We start from the raw sequence: 26,724 nt of genomic DNA on the forward strand, positions 1-26,724 counted from the left end.
ATTAAGCTTTTTCCGTGTTCTAGTTGTTAAATGTGCAAGAAATGAAAATTGCAAATTCTCACTTCATTTTGAAATTTAAAAATCAGAAATCAGTGAGTGAAATGTGAAGCAAATAAAACAAATCTGCTGAACATGCTGAGAATATTATGTGATTCTTTCCACAAGCAAAAGAAGAAAAAAAACTCTGAGCTGACAGCTAGTCATGACAGCTAGTTGAAGTTTTGGTAGGCAAATATTGTTTGGGCAGCAAATACTCCCATTGGCTGAAAGTGCTTGCTGCTTTCAGCCAGATTTGCCACAAATTATCAGATTGAAAAATCAGGGAGGAGAAAGGGAAAAAGCCGGTAACGGGTTCAGTGCTATGTGAAAAAAGTTAAAAAGTAGGAGCTAGACACCCACAAAGTAAGTCAGAAAAGAAAGCAATTAGAGGCAAAAAGGATAAACAACACTTAATTGTGAAAACTGCAAGAGTGTGAGTGTGTATTCTCCGTTCAGGTAATTTTATATCCAATATATCTTTTACTGTATCACTAGCTACAGATGTATTTTAGTAGCTGAAAATGTCAGCTTGTATGTTTTATTAATATTACATTTTTTTGTACTCAGCAGATGGTGAAGCTCATTGATTTTTTTAAGGACTGGTTATGTAAACATTTAGAAATACTGTATGTTTTTGCAATGAAATAAATGAACATCGATATCATAGATAATTATTTATGTATATGCAAATTATAGTTTTGAGAAGTCAGCAATTAATAACTGGTAACTTTTAAAAGTAATATAAATGTTCACAGTATTATTTTATCATGACATAAACGTTTATTAATTTGAACAACTTTGTTACTGTTTTTTTAACGATATGCGTTGAATAACTTATGCCATAAAATATATAATTTAATGAGGTATATGAGGCATTCAAAGTTATATTTATAATTGTAATACATTGCCTGAATATCTGGGTTTTAAAGCATTCTTGTGCATATGACTTACAATATTATTAGATACTGTGTTTTTTTGACATTTTGACTTGCATACGTAACAGTTATGAATGGCAATAAATAGTTATTGTTTAATAGAAATAGAGGTATGGTAAATAAGTAAAATCATGGTGCACAGTTCAAGTCAGTTATAAGTTAATTGAACCTCACATCAGTAGTACTTTCTCTGTTACATGGATTCTCTCGGTCTCTTGGTTTCAGTCTGTCTGACACCCCCTTTATATATATATATATATATATATATATATATATATATATATATATATATAGTGTGTGTGTAATATTCATACTATTTTTCAAAGTTCATGAAATGGTAGTTGGGCACGTAATTTTTTTTATCACAGTTAATGAAATTGTGGGGTTGTGGTAGGACGATATCATTTCACACAAAGTTCCTTGATGTTCAGAATGCAGTAATGAACAGTTGTGTTTCCTTTGTTGTCAAACTAAAATGTAATGAGATATAGTTAGTTGCTTGTTCTCTGTAAACTATGTGACCCATGGATGTGAATAGTGCGGACTATGATAGCTTATCTGTAATATAAAGTGTTTCAGAAGTGGATGATTTAGTTCTTCTATAACAAACACTTTAGATTTGATATTTTCATACATGGCACTGTCTGGAAAGTTATTTTTATTACTTGTATGGTTAGTGTATAAATGAATTTTGTTCCAGTGCAGGAAATTGTTAAATCTGCATACTTCTGAAGTGAACTGAGGAGGGGTTGTCATGAGATTTTTTACAGAAGGATTTGTTGGCTTGCATAGCTGTCAGAGCCAAAAAGAAAACGTGGATTGGAAAGAAGGGAGAAAAAGTTCAGTGTTTAATTTGTTGAAATAAGCTGAGAGAAATACTTCTGATATTACAAATGATTTTACTCAGATTTAAATAAATCTGTTTTTGCCTGCTTTAGACTTCATATGACTTCTGATTTGTGTGTGTGTCATTTTATTTCACCACATATCTTGCTGGTATTTTCGAATACCCTGAATCTTTCTGTTTATGGTACCAGTCAGTGAGGATAATGGGGGTACGTTTCCCCTTTATTATAATTAAGAACCTGGTTTGACAAGTGGTTTTATGAGTTGAGGTTCGAACTGTAGCATGTGAGACTGTGCTAGCCAGATGGAGATGGACTGTGTTCTCTTCTTCAGTGCTGGTTGGTCACTACCAAGTGACTTGTGGCCCCGGTGCTGGTATATCCTCAGGTCACTGTGCCCACTCCGACTCAATGGCCAGATGTTACCCTAATGACATGGCAGTATACTGAGTCATTGGTATCACGACAGTCCTGAGCCGATCCATACTGCTAGAGAAGCAAGCATCTGTATCTTGGTTTTACTCCTGTGTGATGCCAAGGCTGACCTTTAACAGGTCTGCCATTACTTAACAAGCAACGAATGTTCCCATCAGTGGAAAGTAGAAAGGAGGGCATATCGTAGTTTATGCCTGACATCTACAGCTTAACAATTTGGCACTGTGCCTGAAGTTTATCTTATATTTTTCATTTAATTTTGTTAACTAGGGTAGTCATCTGATCCTAATGTAACCATTTCAGCCACTGCTCAGCATATTAAGCAAGAAACATAAAAATAGTAAAACAGTATAAATAAAATGAGGTATGTTACATTAATATTGAATAAAACTAAAAAGAGGAGCTGAGGAAGGAAGTACATTGTTAGAGGTAAGTACTCCTGATGACATAATAAAAAGGAGCAACTTACTCAAAGGCACTGTCAACAATTTCATAAGAAAACGTAGATGTTGGTTATAATGCCTTATGATTCCTTTCAGAAGAACCAAATAATGATCTTATGTGCAGATGTTGACCTGCAGTCTCAGCATCACATACAAAGAGTGTTTTTGGTCTCATCCACACATTCATGTGTGTGCACATGCACACATATGTGTATGTTTATATGTATATTTTTCTGAGTCTATCTGTGCTTCTGAATATGTGTGTGTGTGTGTGTGTGTGTGTGTGTGTGTGTGTGTGTGTGTGTGTGTGTGTGTGTGTGCACAAACACACTTATGAATGGATGTGTGTATGGCGGTCTGAGGTTTAGTTTTTGAATATCCTATTTTTTCAAAATGTCCTCTAAAGATTACATTAAAGCTCAAGAGACAGTATATAAAAGCTCTCTTTCTCTCTCTCTCTCTCTTATAAAAGCTACATTTAGAAATTATGTCACAGTAGAGCAGATGTATAGTTTTTAGCAGTGGTTTAGATTAGCTTATTACATATTAACATATAAATGTACTGTTAATACTAATTATTGAAATTCTTATTTCATTGTGGACAAAATTCATATAGTGACTGACGATGCAAAAAACAGAATATTTCATGTGATGCAAAGGCAAACTATATTATTACACCTTATTTGCATTTATAATGTTTATGGAAACTATTGCAGCATTTCATTTTCTTTTTTTTTCATCCTTTAAGAAAGATATTTAGTCATTTAACCAAAAAAGTGTTTTCAGACAATACAAATACTTTTAAACCATGTATATATTATAGGATCCCATGATTTTTAATATTAAACTGGCTGGGATGCAGATACATGACCTCTACTGCATGGAAATGAATTATTTTTCAAGAAAAGTAAATGTTTTGTTAAAAAAAACTATTACTTCTCCCAAAGCCTTTCAATAGGCATGGTTGCATTTTATATTTATTATTGTTTGTTCAAAAACTATAACAGAATAAAAAACGTGTGACATTTTGGTTGTATTTATACGCTACAAAAATATTCGCGATAACATTAAAAGTGTACTTTTCACAGACCACATGATACATTCATATGAACATTATGACCATGCATGGGGACTCTACTGTTTATTAAATTGCTTATCATTCAACTATTAATATGCATAGTCAGAAGAAATGTACATTTTAACCTAAAACTTTATCGCTGCTCAGAATTTCAGTACAGACACATGCAATATATTTTACAAGAGTTGTATAAAAAATAGCCATGTGTTTATATGGCTGTGACTGTATTCTTGCAAGATTGATGTATTTTCTACTAATTCCATTACAATTTTGACAAAAAAATGGAAATAATTTTAGTTTTTAATACTTAAGAGCAGTGGAAACTGGTATGTGTGCAAAGAGGAAAGGCAGTTGCTAATATTACCTGGAACACTTTAAACCTGTAGCTGAGGAACTTCGGTCTGTAATAGGTCACAGTTATAAGTTTTCATAGTTTTGTTTTTAACGAATTTCAGAAAACCAGAAACAATGCAACATTGTACAACAGAATGGACAGAATGGACAGCTTGATTTGAAATCTATAGATATAAAACTACGGTTATTCTAATGAGTAGCTTTCAGCATGTAGCTTTATGTTTCTGTAGCATATGATACTTTGAAAAGGAAGGATTAAAGATGGTTAGGATAGCCTCCCATGTGTGGGTTTCTTAATTTCATATTTAAACCTGTAACATTTGTAGTTAGGGTGTTACTTTTACCAGTGTTTGTAACTGCTGATTGTATGTTTGCTTTCCTGGCATTCTTTCTTATTACCCTACTCTGACAGTGGGACATGGAAATAGTGGAACAGTGTAAATTAATAAAATAAGTGACAAAATCAGGAAGAAAGGAAACAAAGTAATGGCTACATCATAGAAAGAAATATCCCCTCCAAGCCTGTTAAGATAGTTACCTTGGAGGTAGTATACTTAGATTTCAGTGGTGTGGATTGAGAGTTACCTACACTGAGGATATGGGAGGAACCGGGCCCTGCTGTAATATTTATATTATATTTAATTTTCTTTATTGTATTGTGATTCTCTACTGAGCTGCAATAATATTGTCTTCAGTAGACTGCGGGTGTTAAATTAAAATTTAGAATTAAAGTTGGTTGATGTAAACCCATTATTATTGCAACTCCACACAAATGCATACGCACGCACACACACACTCACACACACACACACACACACACACACACACACACACACACACACACACACACACACACACACACACACACACACACAACACATACACATGCACGCACACATCACACACGCATACACACATGCACATATGAGCGTGCATCCACATGCGTATATGTTTGCAGTTTTACTTTAACTTGCTTTTAAAAAAACAGTAGCAGATTTAAAGGGGTCCTACTGTAGATACTCACATGGTAGTAGGCTGCTTAACACTTAATCAATGTCATTTAATTGAAAAAGCAATGCTTGATCCATACCTCTCAAATGTCCAGATTTTCACAGAATGCCCAGATTCTGGCTTCATATTTTTAGCCTGTTTCTCATATAATTTGTGTTTTCTGGCAAATCATTTGTAACAAATCATTGAGAAGTGATGCCAGAAAATAATGATAAGCATTTGAGTTTCAGCGTTCAGACCCGTCAGAAAATTATTGCTAATGCAAAACCCGTTACTGTATCAACTTTTGAAGTTTATAAGAGCAATATTTAAAAACAGTCCATATTTTTGCATCTTTGTCCCCCCCCCCCATTATTTATGGCTTTGCCCTGATTTCTTGCTCTAAGTGGTTGAGAGGTATGACTTGATCTCCTGTTAGCTAGATGCCCCATATCTATGTAGTACTCTCCCTCCCAAAACCTGACCCTATAAAATTGTATAGCCCCATCAAAACCTAAATTCTAACCCTAAAACTCCCAGACACTTTCCAACAAAAGTCCTTGCTTCCTTACTGTAAAACTGTACTCCCTCACCCTAACCTTAAAGTCCCCCAATTGATCCCTAAACCTAATACTGTAATCCCATCCCTAAACCTAAATTCCTAGATTGTGCCCTACCCGTAAAAACTTCCTTTCCAATCTCTAAACTTAAAACTCCCTTGATGCTTCCAAAACCTAAAGCCCCCTTCCCATTCTCTAAACCCTAAAATTTCCCACTTACTCCATACCCTAAAAATCCCCTACCCCTTTGCTCCCCATGACTGCTTGCCCAAACTCATATTCAGTTTCAACCATGAACAGCAGCCTATACAAGCCACAACAAGCTATCATTCCTGACTTCAGCAGCCCACAACAGCTACAACATGCTATCATTTCTGACTTCAGCAGCCCACAACAGCTACAACATGCTATTGTTCCTGACTTCAGCAGCCCACAACAGCTACAACATGCTATCGTTCCTGACTTCAGCAGCCCACAACAGCTACAACATGCTAACATTTCTGACTTCAGCAGCCCACACAAGCCACGACATGCTATTGTTCCTGACTTTGACACAGCAGTTTTCAAACTCTTGGGTGCTTGTACTGTTCGCATTTAAAATGGTGTGCTTAGAAACAGACTTCTTGATTGCCCAGCAGGGCAAGGCTCTTTATTCACCCCTCACCAACCAAGCGACTAAGGAGCTCACCCTACTATTCAGGCATGACCAAAGGGAAATTTCAGGTGTACTTTTCAGTCCAGCTGGTGAATATGAGTATCCTGAAGCAATGTTACAACTGCCTCATGTACACAGACAACCCTATCTACCTACGACAAAACACTAACATATGCAAGCGATGTAGTTATACAGCCAAGCTAAGCTGTCTCCACCCAAGACTGGAGCAGACAGTCAAGAGGAGAAGGTTAACACTTGCACCACACCTTCAGTCACACACAGACCTACCAAACCAGCACTGGCAAAAAATACACATAAATATACAAAATCATACTTGGAGGCTCTAAATAAAAACCTGCAAAAGCATCAGAGACCTCCAAAGCAGACACCCAAACAACCTGCACCTCCCGTCACAAACCAGACAACACATAAAACACAAAATCGGTGTGCCACACAATCTCAGCCCTTAAGGTGAAATAACATACCTAACACACTAGTAATAGGTGACTCTATAGTCGGGCACACTGACGTCCCACTCACTAGGCTGGACAAGCAGAAGGTTACTGTTAGCTGCCTGTCGAGAGCCAAAATTCGCCAATAACACAAGCACTCAGGTCACTCCAGAATAAGTACAAATATGACTCTGTCATTGTTCATGTTGGTGTGAATGACCTGAGACATACTTCCCTGAACTACACCATTCCCCACTCAGGTATTACAGAAAAACTCACCAGCCTGAACATAAACCCCTACATCACGAGATGGGTTGCCAACTGACTTACAGACAGAACTCACATGGTAATAATAGCGGGCTCCAGGTCCAACTCTAAACCAGTCACAAGTGGTGTCCCACAAGACTCGGTCCTGGGACCCCTACTGTTCAGCATATACTTCTCAGAAGTACAGGAAAACACAGGAGGACTATGGCTAACCAAATTTAGCCGATGACTGCAAACTGGGAGCCATAATAGTCTCTCAGGGTGACACGGACATCCTCCAAAAGGGCCTTACTGAGATGGATAGCTGGTGTCAAAGTCATGGCCTCAAGCTAAATGCCAAAAAATGCATAGTCATCCCATTTGGGAAAAACAAAGCACCCACGAATTACCACATTGATGGCAGCCCCCTTAATAAAGAAGAGGTAATAAGAGATCTGGGGACTCAGGTAGATAGTAATCTCTCCTTTGACAATCATATTGCCAAAGTAGTTAGTAAATCCTTCTATGTGGTCCATCTAATTACTAAAGGGGTTGCATCTAGAAATAAAGAGGTTATAGTGCCCCTCTACTCCTCACTCATCAGACCCATCATAGAGTACAATGCCCCATTTGGGATGTACCTCACAAGACACTTCCAACAGCTGGAGAGACCACAAACGTACCTCACCAAGAGGATTACTGGCCTCAAACATATGTCCTATGCAGCCCGACTGAAAAACCTCCGGCTGTACTCAGAGGTGATCTCTGCCTGACTTACAAAGCTATGTCCAACTCAAAATTGATGGACATGCTCCACCTAAAGAAATCCAAGTCACTGCGAGCCATGCGCTCTAGTGAGCTAAACCTCACCACAATAAATAGAACATGCTGGAGGGATAGATTTTTGTTACAGAGACTCCCCATGCTTTGGAACAAAATTCCAAACTACATTAGGCAGAGCCTGTCACTAACACTCTTCAAGAGAAACCTTGACGAGTGGATGGGTAACAGAAAATACACCCCTGGGATCACTTCATTGGCTCTGCTTGACAGAGGATCAGTTAATTAATCAATGGGGTGGCGATAGCCGACACACTCTGGCTAGGCTTATAAATGCCCTTGGGCAGATAGCTTAATACCTAGCTTTGAACCTTTGTAAATATATTCATGGTGCATAGTTCAGTCACATAGAAGGGTATAGTTTTAATGCTTTTTAGGACAGTACCTCATCAGGGTGACATGCTGAAAAGCTTGTGCTTAGCTATAAGGGGTAGTTCCAATTAAATGCCTGCAAACAGATCCTGCAGTGCTTCAGAAAAATGTTAGGTGGCAAACATAAACATGACTGAATGTGAACTGTATGTGCTTTGTGCAAGACTTGGACAAAGCTACAGACTTCAGAAAAGTACATCTGAATTGCTGGGTTGCATTAGCAACTCAAACACGTATACTGGTACCAGTGAGAATGTCATTTCCTGCTAGTAACTATAGTTCAGTATTACTTGGTGCGGCTGCTGTGTACAGGAACAGCAACTTTCTGTTACTGATTTTTTGTTACTAAATAACAAATCTATATGCCCCCAAACACCAAGCTGCTTATTCATCTGCACCACCAGTCTGAAAGGAAAATCACATCAAGATATCGGGGGGGGGGGGGTGTTACCCTTTCCATGGGAGGGATGTGCTATGTCACGTTGCAGCTCAGAACAGCATGCTAAAATCTCATTAATTATCCATGATGGCTCTGTTTGAAGCCTTCTAACTTAATCATTATTTGCAATTAGTCATTTCAGGCTGGGTTGGTCATCACATTTGTACTATGCATGCATTTATTTCTGAATTCAACTTTCTTCTGTATTGCAAAATATATTAGTATATGGTACGTTTTGTATAATGTTGACTGATACATACATACGCATCTGGGGGTCATGTTGTGCCTATCCCCAGTGATGTATCGTATAAATGCAGTACGATATTCTCATATGATAGAGATGACCAATATATATGCCGGCTCTTTATTCTTATAAATGCATGAGTGGCTTGCTTTTTATCCTTTAGTCAAGTGTACACATAGAGCAATTTTTAATAAGAACTTATCACAAACTCTAAATAATAATTTAAATATAAATCAAAAATGCTAATATTAATAATTTAAATTGAAACCATTTTCTGCATAAATGTGCACAACCTATATATGCTATTAAACAATAGGCATCTAACAGTACATACGTAACTAAAAGTGAATAAAAGTAGTACTTGAATATACGCATTCAGTAGTGTCAGGCACCTTTACATTTCACAAACTGATGACACAAAGATAGCTCTTATTGCAAGATGCATCTTTTGAAGATCCCTTCTTGACTGCAAGCGTATATATTATAAATGCAGCAGGATCATCCTGGATGTGGCTTATGTTGTGTTCGTGATAATTCTCTGAATGATCATTTCACTGAAATAGAATTCACCGAGTCAAAATGTCTGAAAGCCATTAAGAGATATGATGCAGTCGAAAATATCAAAGGAAAGTTTTCAACAAGACTTTTTTTTTTTTGCAGGGGGGGGGGGGGGAGCCCTCCCCCCTTACTTAAATATGTTATCTCCACAGTTGCACGTTGATGAAGAAAACAGAGAAAACACACATATTGAATCACTGCTTATACATATATACATTTAATAGAAAAATTCATTATAGCAAGTACACCTTCTTTATTTATTCATTTTTGTAGGGGGACAAGCCCTTTACTCCCCAGTGTGGGGGGCTTTGCCCCACACTCCTTTACTTAAATATACTGATTCCACAGTTGTACAACTGTATAGAAAGGTGAAAATTCCACACAGCACACAAGGATGCCACACACAGTAAATCACTACTAGGGCACATAAAAACCACATCAGCAGTGATTATGTAAAAATCACAAGTGCCAGCTAAAGTTCTTCATACACTTAAACGTAGTTCTGCTCTTTATTTCATAACGGTGAGAAGCAATACCCCATTCAATAAAATTGGCTTTCAGCTAAATTGTTCAGTGAAACAGCTTGCAACCATTTTGGATTCTGCGATTTGTCATTCAGTGAAATTGTTATTCCGTCAAATGACAGCGATCCCTTATATTGCAGTAACTTCACTTCTGTGTACAATTTATTATGTTTGCTGTGTGCATACAAACCTGGTGTTCAGACCAGCATGTGTTAAGTGTGCAGAATGATTTTGAAGATTACTGCTACAACTAAGTATCTGTAACAGCAGGACAAGATCCAAATATTCAACTTTCAGATACTACCACATCTGCTGACTGTCTAAACCTGAGCAAGAAAGCTAAATTTTAATTTCTTTGGCGATCACCTTGTGCGTGAAATGGTGAGGGATCAGAATTATTTTGGAATGAGCGATTCCACGTCCTGTGGGTTCTCAATTGGGTGGGGCTAGAGAAATATGCGGCTGTGAATGTCAAGCCAAATTGCACTTTTAGCTGTTAAAGTATTAAATATACAGACGCTGTCCGGTTCGATTCTCAGCTAGAGCGTCTTCTGCGTGGAGACATGCGTGAATGGGCGTACCTTCGTTGAAGGTTGTGCGTCAGGCCTGGCAAGCCGGTACGTAAAAATCTACTGCCAATCATTAGCCGACCGGAGTTCTGCTGTGGCGACCCCTAACCGGGAAAAGCCGAAAGACACAAACAAACAATTACAGATTTGTAAAAGCCTTTGAGATTTAGAAACAATCTCCTTTCCGTTAAAAGGAATGAGGAGTAATATTTTGTAAACAGCTTTAATTTCCCGTCCTTAATAATATTCTAGATTTTCAGCATATTTATGAGGAACTTAACATTTGCTTATGGGCAAAATATCAGTTTGATAACTGTAATAACAGTTATTTTCTAGTAACACAAAAGGTGCTGTTTCTCAGGCTTCCGTTTAGACAGCAAGGCTCTTAAGGCTCTTCATGCTTTTGAGTAATACTAAAAGTTAGAAGTAAGAACAAGGTACTGTTTGGAAAGTAACTTTTAAATAAAATGAATGAATTGTAAAAGACTGTGAGCAAACACAACCACGTCAGCCCCGTGATATTCTCATTGCATAGTTCGTTTTACTTACCTTAGTCTAGCTAGAGGTTAATAACACAGTGAAAGTAGCTGCATTGAAATGTCCAAAAACAATTTGTAAGATATTTAAAATGCCCTCTCATCTGTTTACCAAACTGCAATAGTTATAATGTACTTTTAAGTGTTTGCTTTGCCAAGCAATGCCTATCTGTTACCATCTAATATCACCGCAGACAGTGAGCCTACATTTTTATCAGTGTTTGCTTAATGAGACCACTCTTTGTAATAAAATAGTATCTCATCTGTATACTTGTTAGTTAAGCCAGAATACACCACTCAATCATATATTTTTTCAGAAGGTATTTATAGAAGCAAGTATCTTTCTAAATAAAGAGTTAATAAACGTTTAACAAGTAATTTGTGGCAAGTGCCACGACAATATAATGTTATGTTTTACTTTTAGGGCTTTATTCTTTGAAAAAGGGGCAAATCATTTTTTGTTAATTTATTTTTATTGACTGAGGCAGTTATAAAGTTTAGTTTGCCATTGCCATATAACAATAACTAAACAATTATTCCATTTTTATTATGCATTATTTGTCCCAATATCAAATTCATGTATAAACATTTATTTATTTATTGCTTGCTGTTTGATAATCAGGTAAGCAAGCCAGTCTACTGACACTTTTTAGCTATGACCTGGTCACAAGACTCAGTGACTACAAATCTAATTACAGATATTTAAATATTTAAATATCTTTAACAACATCTTTTTAATGAATAATTATTGACAATATGTACCTGCTCTCAATGAGGAACATAATACTCAGTCTGTATAAAACGTGACCTCCCCACCATACCTGTCAACTGTCCAGATTTTTGCTACATATTTTTCTTCTGTTCCTCATAACATGTGTGGAATTCACTATATAATAACAGACGTTTGAGTTTCAGACTTCATATCCATCAGAAAATGCATGGTAACAAAAACATTTATTCTTGCAACTTTCTAAGTTTATAAAAACAATATTTAAAATGTATCCCTATTTTTGGGCCTCTGTCCGCCCATTATTTTTGGCTTTGTTTAAATTTCTTGTACTAAGAGGCTGAGAGGTATGAATTCATCATTTATTCATTTGATGCAATACCACTAAGGTGGCACAGTTTTAATGTTCATTATGCTGTAAATGGCTCAGGATCTACAAGTGCCTATCCAGTATCTGTATAATGCTTAACATGCAGTTTATGTGTCCGTTTTCAGTTCCTGACTTCTGTCTCTTTCTTTCAAACTGTTTCAAGTCCTAATATAGCTGTTGTTGAGAAAGGAATATTTTAGAAGGCGCATAAAATGGTGTAATGTCTTATTTTTGTGGAAGTTCATTCACAACTTGTGTCATGCATGCTAGATTCCTGCTGGCTTTGATTCTTCAAGTAAGTGGTAGGACACAAAAGAGTTCAGTATAATTTAATTATGACTGTTAAACAGTGCGTAACAATTAATGACAGTAAAATATCCCTCAGGTCATCTAGCTGTTTGCTTCAAAATAACTGTTAAAACAAGCAGACAGACTATGTCTGAATGAGTGATTTGCATAATAGTAAAAACAGGGATTAGCAGTGCTTTGCTTACAGAACACCTGGCTTTGCAGTATATTGAAAGAGTTTGATGCATGAACCTTTGTGTGTGTGTGTGTGTGTGTGTGTGTGTGTGTGTGTGTGTATGTGTGTGTGTGTGTCTGTGTCATACCTCAATTTTGAAATATTGCCCTTACAAACTTAAACATTTGATAGAATAACAGGTTTTGCATTAGCATGAATTTTCTGAAGAGTATGAAGTCTAACACTCAAATGCCTGTCATTATTTTCCAACTTCAATCTTTAATGATTTGCCACTAATTTTCCAGAAAGCCACAATTTTATGAAAAATGGACCAAAAATATAAGGCAAAAATCTGGACATTCTGCGAAAATCTGTACAGTTGAGAGGTATGTGTGTATGATCATGTATGAAAAGTGGGTTTGTAATGCTCAGCATTCTGTTACTACCTTAATTGCAGAGTTTGTCCTTTGACTTTGAGTGTTCACAGAATATTTCTACACTGGGCATGAGTTAATAGGTTCATAGGTTCATACTAGGCTATCTGCCCTAGGGCATTTATAAGCCTAGCCAGAGTGTGTTTGGCTTTCGCCACCCATTTTAAATTAATTTTGCTATGCCCTTTTTCGAGGTTAGTATACTGTGCCTCTGTCTAACAGTGACACAGAAGTGATACCCGGGGTAAACCTACGATCTACCATCCACTCATCAATATTCCTCTTGAAGAGAGTCAATGAGGGACTCTGCCTAACCTGGACTGGGATTTTATTTCAGAGTGAAGGGAGCCTCTGGGTTATGAATCTGTCCCTCCAGCATGTCCTGTTTATTTCAGTGCTGAGGTTCAAGTCTCTCGGGTGCGTAGCTCGATGGGATTTGGATTTTCTGAGGTGCAGCATGTCCATTAATTCCGGGTTGGACATGGCTTTATACGTCAGGCACAGATCGCCTCTGAGCAGGCGGTATGCCACTGAGTAGAGCTGGAGTTTCTTTAACCGGGCAGCATATGGCATCTGTTTGAGCCCTATGATCCTCTTGGTGAGGTACTTTTGGGGTCTTTCCAGTTGCTGCAGGTGTCTGGTAAGGTACATCCCGAAAGGAGCATTGTACTCAATTATGGGCCTAATGAGGGATGAGTAAAGAGGCACGATGACCTCCCCTGATCTAGATGTGAATCCCTTCATGATTAGGTGGGCTATATAAAATGTTTTTCTAGCCACTTTGGCCACGTGGTTGTCAAATGAGAGACTGCTATCAACTTGGGTCCCCAGGTCCCTAATTACTTCTTCTGTACTTAATGGATTACCAGCTATGTGGTAATTTGTGGGCACTTTGTTTTTGCCAAAGGGGATGACTATACATTTTTGGCGTTTAGCTTGAGGCCATGGCTCTGGCACCAGTTGTCTGTTTCTGTGAGGCCCTTTTGGAGGATGCTTGTGTCGGCTGGAGAGTCGATTATGGCGCCCAGTTTGCAGTCATCTGCGAACTTAGTCAGCCACAGTCCTTCTGTGTTGGCCTGTACCTCCGAGAAATATATACCGAACAAGAGAGGTCCCAGGACTGAGCCTTGTGGGACGCCACTTGTAGCTGGTTTGGAGTCTGACATGGCTCCAGCAATTCTAACCATGTGGGTTCTGTCCTTGAGCCAGTTTGCAACCCATCTAGTGACATAGGGGTTTATATTTAAGCTGGTGAACTTATCTATAATGCCCGAGTGGGGTATTGTATCAAAGGCTTTTGCGAGGTCCAGGTAGGCTGTGTGGACCACCTTCCCCTCGTCAATGGCCTTGGTGACTGTTTCAAAGAAATCAACCAGGGTTAAGAGGCAGGATCTGCCCTTAACAAAGCCGAACTGGGTAGGATCCAGTGTCTGTAGGTCCCGAATATCTTTAGTTATGAGGTCCATGATGATCCTTTCCATAGCTTTGCAGACTAAGCTAGTCTTATGGGGCGATAGTTTCCAGGATCCGTTAAGGCACCACCTTTGTGGAGAGGGACCACTGTTGCTGTACGCCACTCTTTGGGTACATATCCTGTAGTAAGGCTAAGACTGAACAGTAGCTTTATGTTTGGGTTTAGCTCTTCTTGGAGTTCATGTAGGACGCAGCCCGGGACACCGTCTGGTCCCATTGATGCTGTGTTTTTTGCTTTGGAGAGGGCGGCTCTTACCTGAGCATCTGAGATGTCAGGGGGGCAGCACTCTGCTGGGATAAATATTTGCCCTTTTGGTGGGGAGGGGGGGGAGAAGTTTGCGCTGAACCTGTCAGCTAGGATGTTGGCAATGTCTGTGGGTTTGGTGTATTTTTTGTCATTTTGGACTAATTCTGAGCATATCTGGGAATTCCCACCCAGGTTCCTAACATAACTAAAGAAAGCCTTGTGATTATCCTTAGTGTCCTGTGCAATTTTGCTCTCGAAGCTGGCCTTAGACGATTTTATGAGTGCCCGTAGTTCTTTGCTAATACTGATCAGAGATGCCTTCCCTTTTTGGGATTTTGCTCTATCATGTAGTAGCTTCCTCCTTCTATTGTATAGTTTGTTTATGGCTGGGGTCCACCAGACAGGACGTCTGCCTTTGGAGGATTGGGTCTTGGTTTTATTTGGGATTGCATGATCCATGCATTCCTGAAGGTGTTCATAGAATGCGTTTATAAAGGATTCTGCGGTCTGGGCCGTATTTTCCACAGGCCCGGGGGCTTTGAAGGATTCCACCTCAGTTTTGAGGAGTGTGAAATTTGCTTTAGAGAAGTTTTTCACTGTGGTTTTCTGGGGAGGGGGTGGAGTCGGGATGTGAATATCCAGTGAGATTAGTTTATGGTCTGATGTTACCAGTGAGGGATACACTTCTGGTCTGGAGCATAGAGTCTCCATGTTGGTGATGATCAGGTCTAGTATGTTTTCCCCTCTTGTGGGAGTGGTAACAAGTTGTTCCATAGCATTTGAGTTTATAAATTCTAGGAACCTTTGGGCTGGGGTGTTGGAGCTAGAGTAATGCTCCCAGTCTATGTTTGGGTAGTTGAAGTCGCCCAATATAATGGTGTTTGGAGAGACCTTCATATTTTCCAGTGTTCTCAGGAAGGCCGAGTGGGGTTCCTGGGTTTGGGAGGGTGGTCTGTAGCAGGCTATAAACTGGAAGGCAGTTTTACCCACTGTTAGTTGCACATGGATAGTCTCTGATGCTTCGTGCTGTGCCACCAACCTGGAGGTGTGGGTATCTTTGACGAATATTGATACATTTTAAAGACTGAGCATGCATATGTATGTGTGTGTGTGTGCGTGTGTGTGTGTGTGTGTGTGTGTGTCAGCTTATCGAATATTACTAATACTGAAAATTGTAATCCTGAATGCAAAATTCTGAAATGTCAAAATGCTGAAACTTTACAGTTTTAAACTCAAACTACCTATTACTAGCATAAATGTACAGATTACATACACTCTGTTAGAAATAAGCCCACGAAGAACCAATAAGTGCTCACACACCTTGCCTTTAGCAGACACATGTAAAATAAAATCCAGTTGTTCGATAATGGAAAAACGCCCAAATAACCTCAGGAGATTCCGCTTCAAGGACAATAAAACAAGTTGTTTATTAAGCCGAAAAGCTGTGGAAACAACTCTCTCAGCATGCGATAACACCAAAATTAGTTGTCAGTACAAAATGTTAAAATTACAAATGCAAACTTGTGAAAAACACCATAGCGGACTATGAAGCCCGTATGTGTACGGTTGAAAGCGCTTAACCCTTAATTGTTCTAGTAGTCCGCTGTGGTGTTTTTCACAAGTTTGCATTTGTAATTTTAACATTTTGTACTGACAACTAATTTTGGTGTTATCGCATGCTGAGAGAGTTGTTTCCACAGCTTTTCGGCTTAATAAACAACTTGTTTTATTGTCCTTGAAGCAGAATCTCCTTAGGTTATTTGGGTGTTTTTCCATTATCGAACAACTGGATTTTATTTTACGTGTGTCTGCTAAAGGTAAGGTGTGTGAGCACTTATTGGTTCTCTGTGGGCTTATTCCTAATAGATTGTTGTTCGAAACAGATTCTACAGTTCTTTTCTTTACCATGGAGAATACCGATAAAGGTACACCTGTATCAAATGCAGACCAGATGAACGATATCCAGTTACTAAGAGAGGAGATGAAGTCACTGAAGGGGGAGATGTCCAAACTTATGGAAATGGTACAAAAGAATCTTGGCAGTGTTCTTTATGGTCATAATAACAAATCTGACATCAACCCCAGTATTAATAGACAAGGGGTTATTAACGACCATTTATGTGAAGACCATATGATTTTGTGTGGCAATAAATCTGTGATTCTAGCACAGGGATCCAATAGCAAGGAAGGAAGGAAGAACTGAATCATTTTTGGACAATGTTTCTGTTCCCAATGGGCAAGGAACAGGAAATAAAGCTTGTCCTATTGATATTGAACATGTTTTTAACACAACGGAACCTTTAAACAGCAGTAAAGATAATGGCTCCAGTTTTATTTGTGATTTTTCCCTATATGATGTGGAAGAAGAATCAAAACGGATTGGTACAAAACCAAAAAGGATTCTTCCCATCAAGACTTATTCTAAAATAGTGGGGAAGCAAGATCAAAAGAAAAAAGGTACTGAACAATTAGCCAGCCAATTGATGACATCAGCTAGGGTTGACAACATGAATGCTAGCAATTTGAACAAATTCAACAAGTTTATGGAAATAGACTGTAATTTAGACAATGTTGGAATATGACCAGAGGTTATTAATAGACCAAAATCATATGGAACTTTGAGGGACATGATATATGTGTTGGGGGAAAAATTAAAAACCATTAATGGAATTAAAATTGACAATGCATGTCTTGAGAAATGTATAACAATGAAAATAGTCCCCAAAGGTATGAGGTTTTTTACACAACCTATGGGTGTTATGTTGAATGAAAAAGTGATGATGGAATTTAATCAGTTTTTTGATGATTGCCGTATTAGATTTATGCAATTGATTATTAAGCACAATGATGAAAAATTAAGTAAGCTTATACAGGAAACTGAAAGTCTTAATTTAAAAATCACCACTGATTTATTATTCAAAGAGTGGGAGAATTTGTACAACAAACAGTTTAGCTTGGCTGAGAAACTGACACACACTATATGTAGTAACAAACAAAAAAAGATAAACAGTGATGTGGATCAGTACGAACAAGGAAAGGCATACTTTTGGGGTAGGAGTAAAAAGAAAAATTTAGATTCAGAAGAGAACTATAGCATTAAACAATTTCATGATGATGGTCAGAACAGACCTAGATCATACAGTCAAATTTTTCGGAAGGAGCAGAGAGGACAGGGGGAACCATACAGGAACCAAGGAAAAAGTTTTTATCAGAGAGGGAAGTACAAACAGAGGTATTGGGAAAACAACAGATGGTGACGGAAGGAAAAAGGAATACATCATGTGTAAGGTCAAGAGGTAAAGATTATATGATCAATGGGTTGATCAACACATTGAATGGCTTTAATATATACAATTATGCCAATGTAGAGATTAATCTGGCATATTTTAGTCTATTATCAAAGGGGATGAAATTTATTCCGACTCCAAAGTTCAATTTAGTGGACAGTCTGATAGAGTTGAAGAAATTCACTAGAAAATTGAATTTATCTGTCATGTACAATAATATTAGCAGTACAGCTACAAAGGAGGAAGATGAGAAGGAATTTATTATAGATACTGGGTTAAAAGTGCCCAGTTCTTTTGTCCCAGTGAACCACCCTACAGTGGTTATATATGAAAATATTGTTGGAAGAGAAATTTATAAACTATATGGAGAATATAAAAGAAATTATCACAATAATAACATTACGAAAGAGGAAATGGAATTGTTAAAAGAACTACAAAATAGCCAAAATATAAGGATAATGAAACCAGATAAAGGCAGAGGGGTGATAATATATGATAATTTTGAATACATCAGTAGGATACATAACATCCTTTATGGATCTGGAAATTATGAAACTATGTCTCTGAATGAGATAAATATTGCCTACCAGAGAATAGATAGCTATATTGAAGAATTTTATATAGATGGGAGAATTGACAAAAATATGTATAAATTTTTGTTAGTGAAATTCCCTAGATTGGCTACTATGGTAGGAATTCCAAAGATCCATAAAAACATTAATGATCCACCGTTCAGGCCTATACTATCTGGAAGTAAATCTAAAAGTTTTCCCATGGGAAGATATATTGACACTAAATTGAAACATATTTATAACAATATATCACATTTAGTTAAAGATTCATGGGAGTTTTTGAGAAATTACCCTATAAATAAATGGAAGGATGGTTATTTATTTGTTACTATTGATGTCATAGACCTTTTTTCCAGTATCCTAAAGAAGGAGGGTCTTGAGGCTTTTTGTAACAGCATGTTAAAGCATGAGAATATAGAATGGGAAGAAATTGGTTTAATTATGGAAATGATGGACATAGTTCTTGACAATAATTTTATTTTTATGAGGGTGAATATTTCAGACAGACCAGGGGTGTAGCAATGGGAGCAGCATGTGTACCCATTTATGCAAACATGGTCATGCTTGACTGGGAAGAACAGACCCTTTTGTCAAGTATATATTGCACTCATATTGTCCATTATGTCAGATTTTGGATGATATTTATATATTATGGAATTCAAATAAGAATATGTTGGAGTTTATTCAGTATCTGAATGAGAGTAGTGAATTTTTAAAATTCACTTACTCATATAACAAGGAAGGCTTGGCATATCTGGACACATTGGTATACAAATATGATGATACTTTACAATCAAGAATTTTTAGAAAATAAACTTTTTCTAATGATTATTTGTCTTATGAAAGTTACCATCCCAAGAATTTAAAGAAAAATATATATAAGGGCCAATGTATCAGAGCCCTTAGAATGATATCAAAATATGAAACACTATTGGAAGAGATAGGCAACATGCATATTATGTTTTTAGAAAGGGGATACCCCAAAGATATGTTGATTGATGTGGATAAATACGTCATAGGACTTTGGGGTACAACATATAAACCCTTATTAGGTTTAGGAAGAGAGGAAAATATTGTACAAAATAATGTGGATGGGCCCCAGAAGTGTCAGAAAAATAATACACAACATCAGAGATCTTACATATTGTTATATAGTCCGATGTCGGATGGAGTGATACAAATATTAAAAAAATTTTTGGCATATTATTAGTAATAATGAAATTTTCAGGGACTTAGTAGGAGTCTCACCAGGTATAGTTTACAAAGTGGGGGCTAATATAAAGAGGTTACTAGAAACAGGAAATAAGTTAGGAAATATACACAGAGTGGATACTGGGAAGTATACCACGAAATGTGGATCCTGTAAACAATGTTGCCATATTTTTGAGAGAAAAGAATTGGTGTTAAAAAATTCCATTAGATCAAGATTGAGATTTGTAAAAGAGAATTGTAATACAAGGAGGGTTGTATACATTACTAAATGTCAGGAATGTCCAAGCTATTATGTAGGGAAAACAGAGAATTTTCAAAAAAAACGTATTTATGAGCATGTTTACAATATCAAGAAAAGAGATCCCATAAGTGCACTGTACAGACACATTGAACAATGTGGTCAAAATCATGATTTTAAATTTGCTTTGTTAGAAGTTATCACCAATGACCCTAGGGGTATGGATTACAAAATAATATTGAATTATAGGGAGGCATGGTGGCAGATGTTCACAGATGCTACAACATTTCCAGGTCTAAATGAAAGTATTTATTTGAAGGCCATCCTTGAAGGGTTAATATGATGTAGAACATATACTGTGCATTTAAGTATATCACATGACACAAGATATGGTATTTTTTATATATATATTTTTATTATTCAATATTGATAATTTTATATTATTTGTTAATTAGCATTTATATCTTGCTTAGATTTTTATAAACGTATTATTTTATACTGCATTAGTTATGTATACATTAGTTGTAGGTGTGGTTTTGTGTAGGATAGGTTGAGCAATTATTATATTTATTTACTTGTATTAAGTATTTTAAGTACATTGATTGCTTTTTATTACCAAAGTAGTTATTATTATTATTATTATTATTTGGTGACATACACTACCTGAGAGGGGTGGAACAATTTGTTTATGTATATGATATCTCGAATGATATGAGTAATTGAAACGAGATATTAGAGTGTATCGCTTTAAGTAGCGATGTATGTGACACTTAGAATTTAAAAATTTTGGCACTTAAAAAGTTATAAATAGTGGAAGTTTGAACTGAAGAGTGTTCTGATGAAGCTCGTATGTGTACGGGTGAAAGCGCTTAACCGTTAATTGTTCTAGTAGTCCACTATGGTGTTTTTCACAAGTTTGCGTTTGTAATTTTAACATTTTGTACTGACAACTAATTTTGGTGTTATCCCATGCTGAGAGAGTTGTTTCCACAGCTTTTCGGCTTAATAAACAACTTGTTTTATTGTCCTTGAAGCGGAATCTCCTGAGGTTATTTGGGCATTTTTCCATTATCGAACAACTGGATTTTATTTTACGTGTGTCTGCTGAAGGCAAGGTGTGTGAGCACTTATTGGCTCTCTGTGGGCTTATTTCTAACAGATTGTTGTTCGAAACAGATTCTACAGCTTACATACACTGTAATAGTCCACAGCCAGTCAACAAACAACATCATTCCCCTGTTAGTGAAACTTGGAAACAAATGCTGACATGGGTTTTTTGGGGGGGCAATAAAGGTTCTCTACGTATGTAGTCAAGTAGGTATTTTGATTTCAGAATTTTAACATTTCATTTATATTTCAGCATTATAAATTTAGTATTATGATTTTCTGTATTCTGCTTTTCTCTAAACTGACATGGACAGGTTCATAGGGTAACAAACACTAGAGACTTTATAAGCCTAGTCAAGCATTCCAATTGTATCCCGCAAGTGTATGTGTCTTAGAGGTTATTTTAAGGGGTACATATAAGCTAGGGAAAGATTTACAGGCTGCCTCTGTCCATTAGAGACATAGGTGCTAGACCCCAGCTGTATTTCTCATTCCCCATCTATGGTCCAGGTTCCTCTTGAATAGAGTTAGAGAAAAGCTCTGCTTCACATAGATGGGAAGCCTGTTCCAGCGAAGGTGAATTCTCAGAGACACATGTCTGTCCCTCCAATGTATCCTATTGATGTTGCAAGCAAAGTTTAAATCCCTAGATCAAGTAATTCTGATGCTATTCATTTTACAGATGTGCAAAGCATCCATCAGCTTGAGATCCAAGGATGCCTTGTATGCCAGGCATAGATCGCCTCTCAACAGTCTGTAGAAAACAGAATATAGAGGTAGGGCTTTGAGGTGGTCTGCATAGGACATGCTGCTTATGCCCTGTATTCTTTCAGTGAGGAACACGTGTTGATGTTCCTGTTGTTGCTTGTGGCTGGTCAAGTACATACTGAATGGGGCATTGTACGCAAGGATGGACCTGATGAGGGTCAAATACAGTGGAACAATGACTTCCATGGAGCTACATGCCAAGCCCTTGCTTATTAGTTGAGCAACATAGAATGGTTTCCTTACTGTCTTAAACACATACTGGTCAAAAGCCAGGCTACTTTCTACATATGTACCCAAATCTATAACTACTGGTTCTTTTAGGTGTTTTATTGATGAGGCAGTTTCCTAGGGTGGCTGACATCTCAAGGGTTACTATTATGCATTTATTGACATTAAGTTTTAAGCCATGGCTTTGGCACCAGTCTTTTGTTGGTGGCAGTTCTTCTTGTAGGGTGTTAGTGTCTTGAGGGATTCCATGACTGCTCCTAGTTTGAAATCATTTGCAAACTTGATCAACCAGAGGCCCTTGACATTGGCCTTGATGTCCAAGAAGTAGATGCCAAAAAAGAGTGGACCCAGCACCGAACCCTGAGGGACTCCACAAGTGACCAGCCTCTTTGTGGAGGTGGTATCCACTATCCTAACTTCCTCAGTCCTATTTGAGAACCAGCTGGCTATCCATGAGTTTCTTTACAATGCCTGAGTGGGGTACTGTATCAATTGTCTCAGCCAGGTTAAGGTAGGCAGTATGCACCATTTTGCCCTCAGCCGTTTCCTTGGTGACCTTGTTGGCAAGCAGGTTGAGTGGGCATTATCTGCCCTTGATGGAACAAATCTGAGTTGGATCCAGTGTTTGAAGGCTTTCTATGCCATCATTATTAACCATTTACATGATAATTCTTTCAACGGCTTTGTATATGATACCAGTCAGACTTATGAGTCTTTAGTTCCTGGGATCCAATGATGACGTTGTTCTGTGCAGAATTTATTTATTTATTTACTGACATTTGTTAACTGTGTTAGTTCAACTGAGCCAGGGGCCCATTTTCAGTGGAGACCTGAGGAGAACAGCTCCAGAAATAATACAAGTAATTACGATATTTACAAAATATGAAAGTAGGGTCACAGAAATCTAGTACAAGTCAAAAAATGTGTGCACAGCAGTACAATGCATTGGTAAAATAACAGTAACAAGTACAATTTCCAAAACCTGAAAACAGTATATATAGCATAGGCCAAATAACAATTAAAAGGTTTAGAGAATATTACACCAAGGATTACAGTAGGAACACAGTTTGTTAGACCAAGTACAAGGAGGAGATAAGAGTTGATAGGGAAAAAGCAGATACGATGAGAAGAGACGAGACTAGTTCAAGTGGTGGTGGTGGTGGGGGGGGGGGGGTGACAAGGATGTGACCAAGTCTTCATGAGAAAAAGTTTAAGTTCTTTCTTAAACAGGTATTTATGCTGAATGCTTCTTAGGTTGAGAGGGAGTGAGTTCCAAACATGGGCTACAGAGTATTTGTAAAGGCTCTTACTGATGTTTTTGCTGGGTTTGTATAACTGAAGGAGGTGTTTACTGGCAGTATGGAGGTGACGAGGGGGATTATAGAAGGAGACTAAATTGGAGATAGAGGGACAGGATGAGGGTTCGTATAGGATAGCGTGTGTAATGTGTAACTGGGGTATAACCAGCTGCAGGGAAAATTCTGGCCATTGGAGTAACTTAAGGGCAAGACAGTGGTGAGATTTGTAAGGAAGGTTTGTGACAAATCTGTCAATTTTGTTATAAATTTGCTCTAGTTTAGTGATGAGATGTTTGAACATGAGTTAGGACAGGGGCAGCATAAAGAAAGCAGAGTAGGAGTAGGGCCTGAGCGAGGGAGGGTTTGGAGGTGGGTGATAGAAATTGTTGCTTACGAAAGAGAAGTCCAAGTTTCTGGTGGGTTGTACTTTGTTGAATATGAATATCAAATTTTAATTCATCGTCAGTGATAACTCCAAGTAGTTTAATATGGGGTTCAGGTTTAATAATGGTGGTTGAGAGAGGATATAGAGAAAAAGGCTTTGTGCTGGGCAAGTGTTTTAGGGAGGAAGAGGAGGAACTTGTTTTTTTTTTGGATTTAATATGAGTTGGTTATCAGAGAGCCAGGTTTCGACAGAGGAAAGGTTTGTTGAGTGAGATCTAGTAGATCAGGGATGTTTTGGGCAGAGGTAATGAGGGTGCAGTTATCAGCATACTGTAGAAGCGTAGTGAGGTTGGTAGCAGAGTGAAGTTTACTAGTGAATATATTAAACAGGATGGGGCCCGGAATTGATCCTTGGAAAACTCCAGTATTAACAGGGAGGAATGGAGAGAGGACAGTTTGCTAGCAGACAGATTGCTGCCTGCCAGAGAGATAGCTAGAGAACCAGTTGATGGAGGAGGTCGAGAAATGTAGGTCTGAGAGTTTAGTTAGAAGTTTAGAATGAGAGATGGTATCAAAGGCCTTTGAAAGATCGAGGAAAAGGCTGGAGACGAGGAGGTTATTGTCACAGGCTTCAGCTATTATTTGGGCAAATGCAGTAGAAGTGCTATGGTGGGGCCTAAAGCCGTGTTGGGTAGGAGTGAGGAGACCATTATCGAGAAGGTGTTTGAGTAGCTGAACATGGATACGCTTTTTCAAGATTTTGGATATGTGGACAGGATAGCAATTGGTCTAAAGTTAGAAGGATCTGTAGAGTTGCCGCCTTTGTGAAGAGGAATAGTATAGAAGGATTCTCAAATGTCAGGGACCAGGGCTTCTGAGATGGAACAGTTAATAAGAACAGACACAGGGTAGGTGATGGATTGTGCAGCTATTTTTAGGAAATGAGGGGGTAGTTGGTCTGCTGAGGGGGAGCAGGGTTTAAGTTTGTTAAGGAGAGATTTAATTGTAGTAATTGGGACTGGTTGGAAAGAAAAAGTACTGGTGAGAGTTTTGTTATGGGGTAGTGGAGGTGCTGAGTGAGATGTACTGTTTTGTGTATTAAGTGTGAGGTTTTGAATAGATTCTATGAAATAGTTGTTAAGGAGGGAGGCATCTTCAGAAGCAGTGATTTTAGGAAAGGAGTTGGGAGTAATGGGGTTACCTGGGTGGAGTAGGTTGTTGATAGTGGTCCAAAAGTTTTGTGGATTTTTGTGTGGGTTACTTTGGGTAGAGGAAAATAAAGCTCTCTTGTCTTTGTTGACAAGTTTTTTTTTTAGCCAGGTTTCTGAACTCTCTGTATGTCTTTAGTAAGAGAGGGGACTTGTTTTTAATCCAGGCTTTCCAGGAAGAATCTGTTCTGTGCATTATTCAGTGGGTTTGTTTTGTTACAGGGGCGTAGTTGGATTTGATTCAGATTTTTCTGAAATGAGTAACAGAATCAGGTGTGTCAAGGAAAATCTTACTGAAGGAATTTACTGCCTTATTGAGAGGGGGGTGACAGAGGAAGGACCAATTTATGCCAGATAGTTTGGAGTTAAAAGTGTCTGGGTCGAAGTGGGTATGGTTCTTCCATACCCTGAAAGTAAGGTCTTTAGGTAAGTGTTGGGTGAATCTGTGTATGAAGGTTGGAGAGAGGTCACTCAATGAGTTGAGAAGTATACCAGGATTATGATAGACGTGAGGAACTGAAGTAAGGATCCAGTCAAGAATGGGTCCAAATGAGGAGTTTTTCTTTATTCTAGTAGGGGTGGAGATGTGTTGATGAAAACCATGAAGGTTAAGACTATGGGTAGGAGATGACAGGGACAGTTTAGTCCAGTCTATATTAGTGTCTCCAAGTATGATAGTTTCATAAGGGATATGGTGAGTAATCCAGGAAAGGAGGTTCTCTAGGATGGGAATATTATTGTCAGGGGGAATGTTTATAGACACTATGGAAATTTTTGTGAGGGCTGAGGTAACAATTTACGATGAGTATTTCAGCAGGTGATAAGGCAGGAGTCAGAGCTTGATGTGGCAGAGTTGAAGATGTTAAGATTTGCACTGGGTGTGACGAGGATGGACAGGATTATTAATAAGTATATTAGAGGGCCAGCCCAGGTTGGAAGGTTTGGAGACAAAGCCAGAGAGGCAAGATTATGTTGGTTTGGACATGTGCTGGGCAGGGATGCAGAGTATATTGGGAAAAAGATGCTAAGGATGAAGCTGCCAGGTAACAGGACAAGAGAAAGGTCTAAGATAAGGTTTATGGATGTGGTGAGAGAGGACATGCAGGTGGTTGGTGTGACAGAGCAAGATGCAGAGGACAGCAAGAAATTTAAACAGTTGATCTGCTGTGGCAACCCCTGATGGGAACAGTCGAAAGAAGAAGATTTCAGCAGGTGAGAGGCAGAGAACAGAGATGGAGAGGGGGAACAGGTTAAGTAGCTCTGAGTAGATGATAGCAGCCCCCTATTATGCATTTATTGGTTATATCTGAGCAAAAGATGTTATAAGCTGGAGATAGGATTTCTGGGTTAAGGATGTGAGGTTTCAGCCAAGTCTCAGATAGGGCAGGAATGTGAGGAAATGTGTTAGACATTCAGGAGTGCAGGTCTGTTACTTTATTTACAATACTCTGAATATTTAGAGAGAAGATTTTTAGAGATTTGGAAGGGGAATTACTGTAGGAAAGGGTAAGTGAGGGGGAGGGTGATGAGTAGTGATATTGTGCAAGGAAGATGTAGGAGGCCCTGGGTTAGGGTGGATGTTTCCATCTAAAAG

General features: G+C 38.1%; 1 protein-coding gene across 1 annotated transcript in view; it reads left to right on the forward strand.

Annotated features, from left to right (window-relative positions):
* The first annotated feature begins 354 nt into the window (after nucleotides 1-354).
* Nucleotides 355-26,724, forward strand: part of GFI1B (growth factor independent 1B transcriptional repressor) — a 159,782-nt gene continuing 133,412 nt past the window's right edge. Inside the window, exon 1 of the mRNA XM_044058892.1 lies at nucleotides 355-495. The gene's annotated coding sequence lies outside the window, so the exon portion shown is untranslated. The remainder of the gene's footprint in view (nucleotides 496-26,724) is intronic.

The sequence above is a fragment of the Protopterus annectens genome, chromosome 16.part0 (genome assembly GCF_019279795.1).
Source record: "Protopterus annectens isolate FY-2018-M chromosome 16.part0, PAN1.0, whole genome shotgun sequence".
NCBI classification, from domain to species: domain Eukaryota; kingdom Metazoa; phylum Chordata; order Ceratodontiformes; family Protopteridae; genus Protopterus; species Protopterus annectens.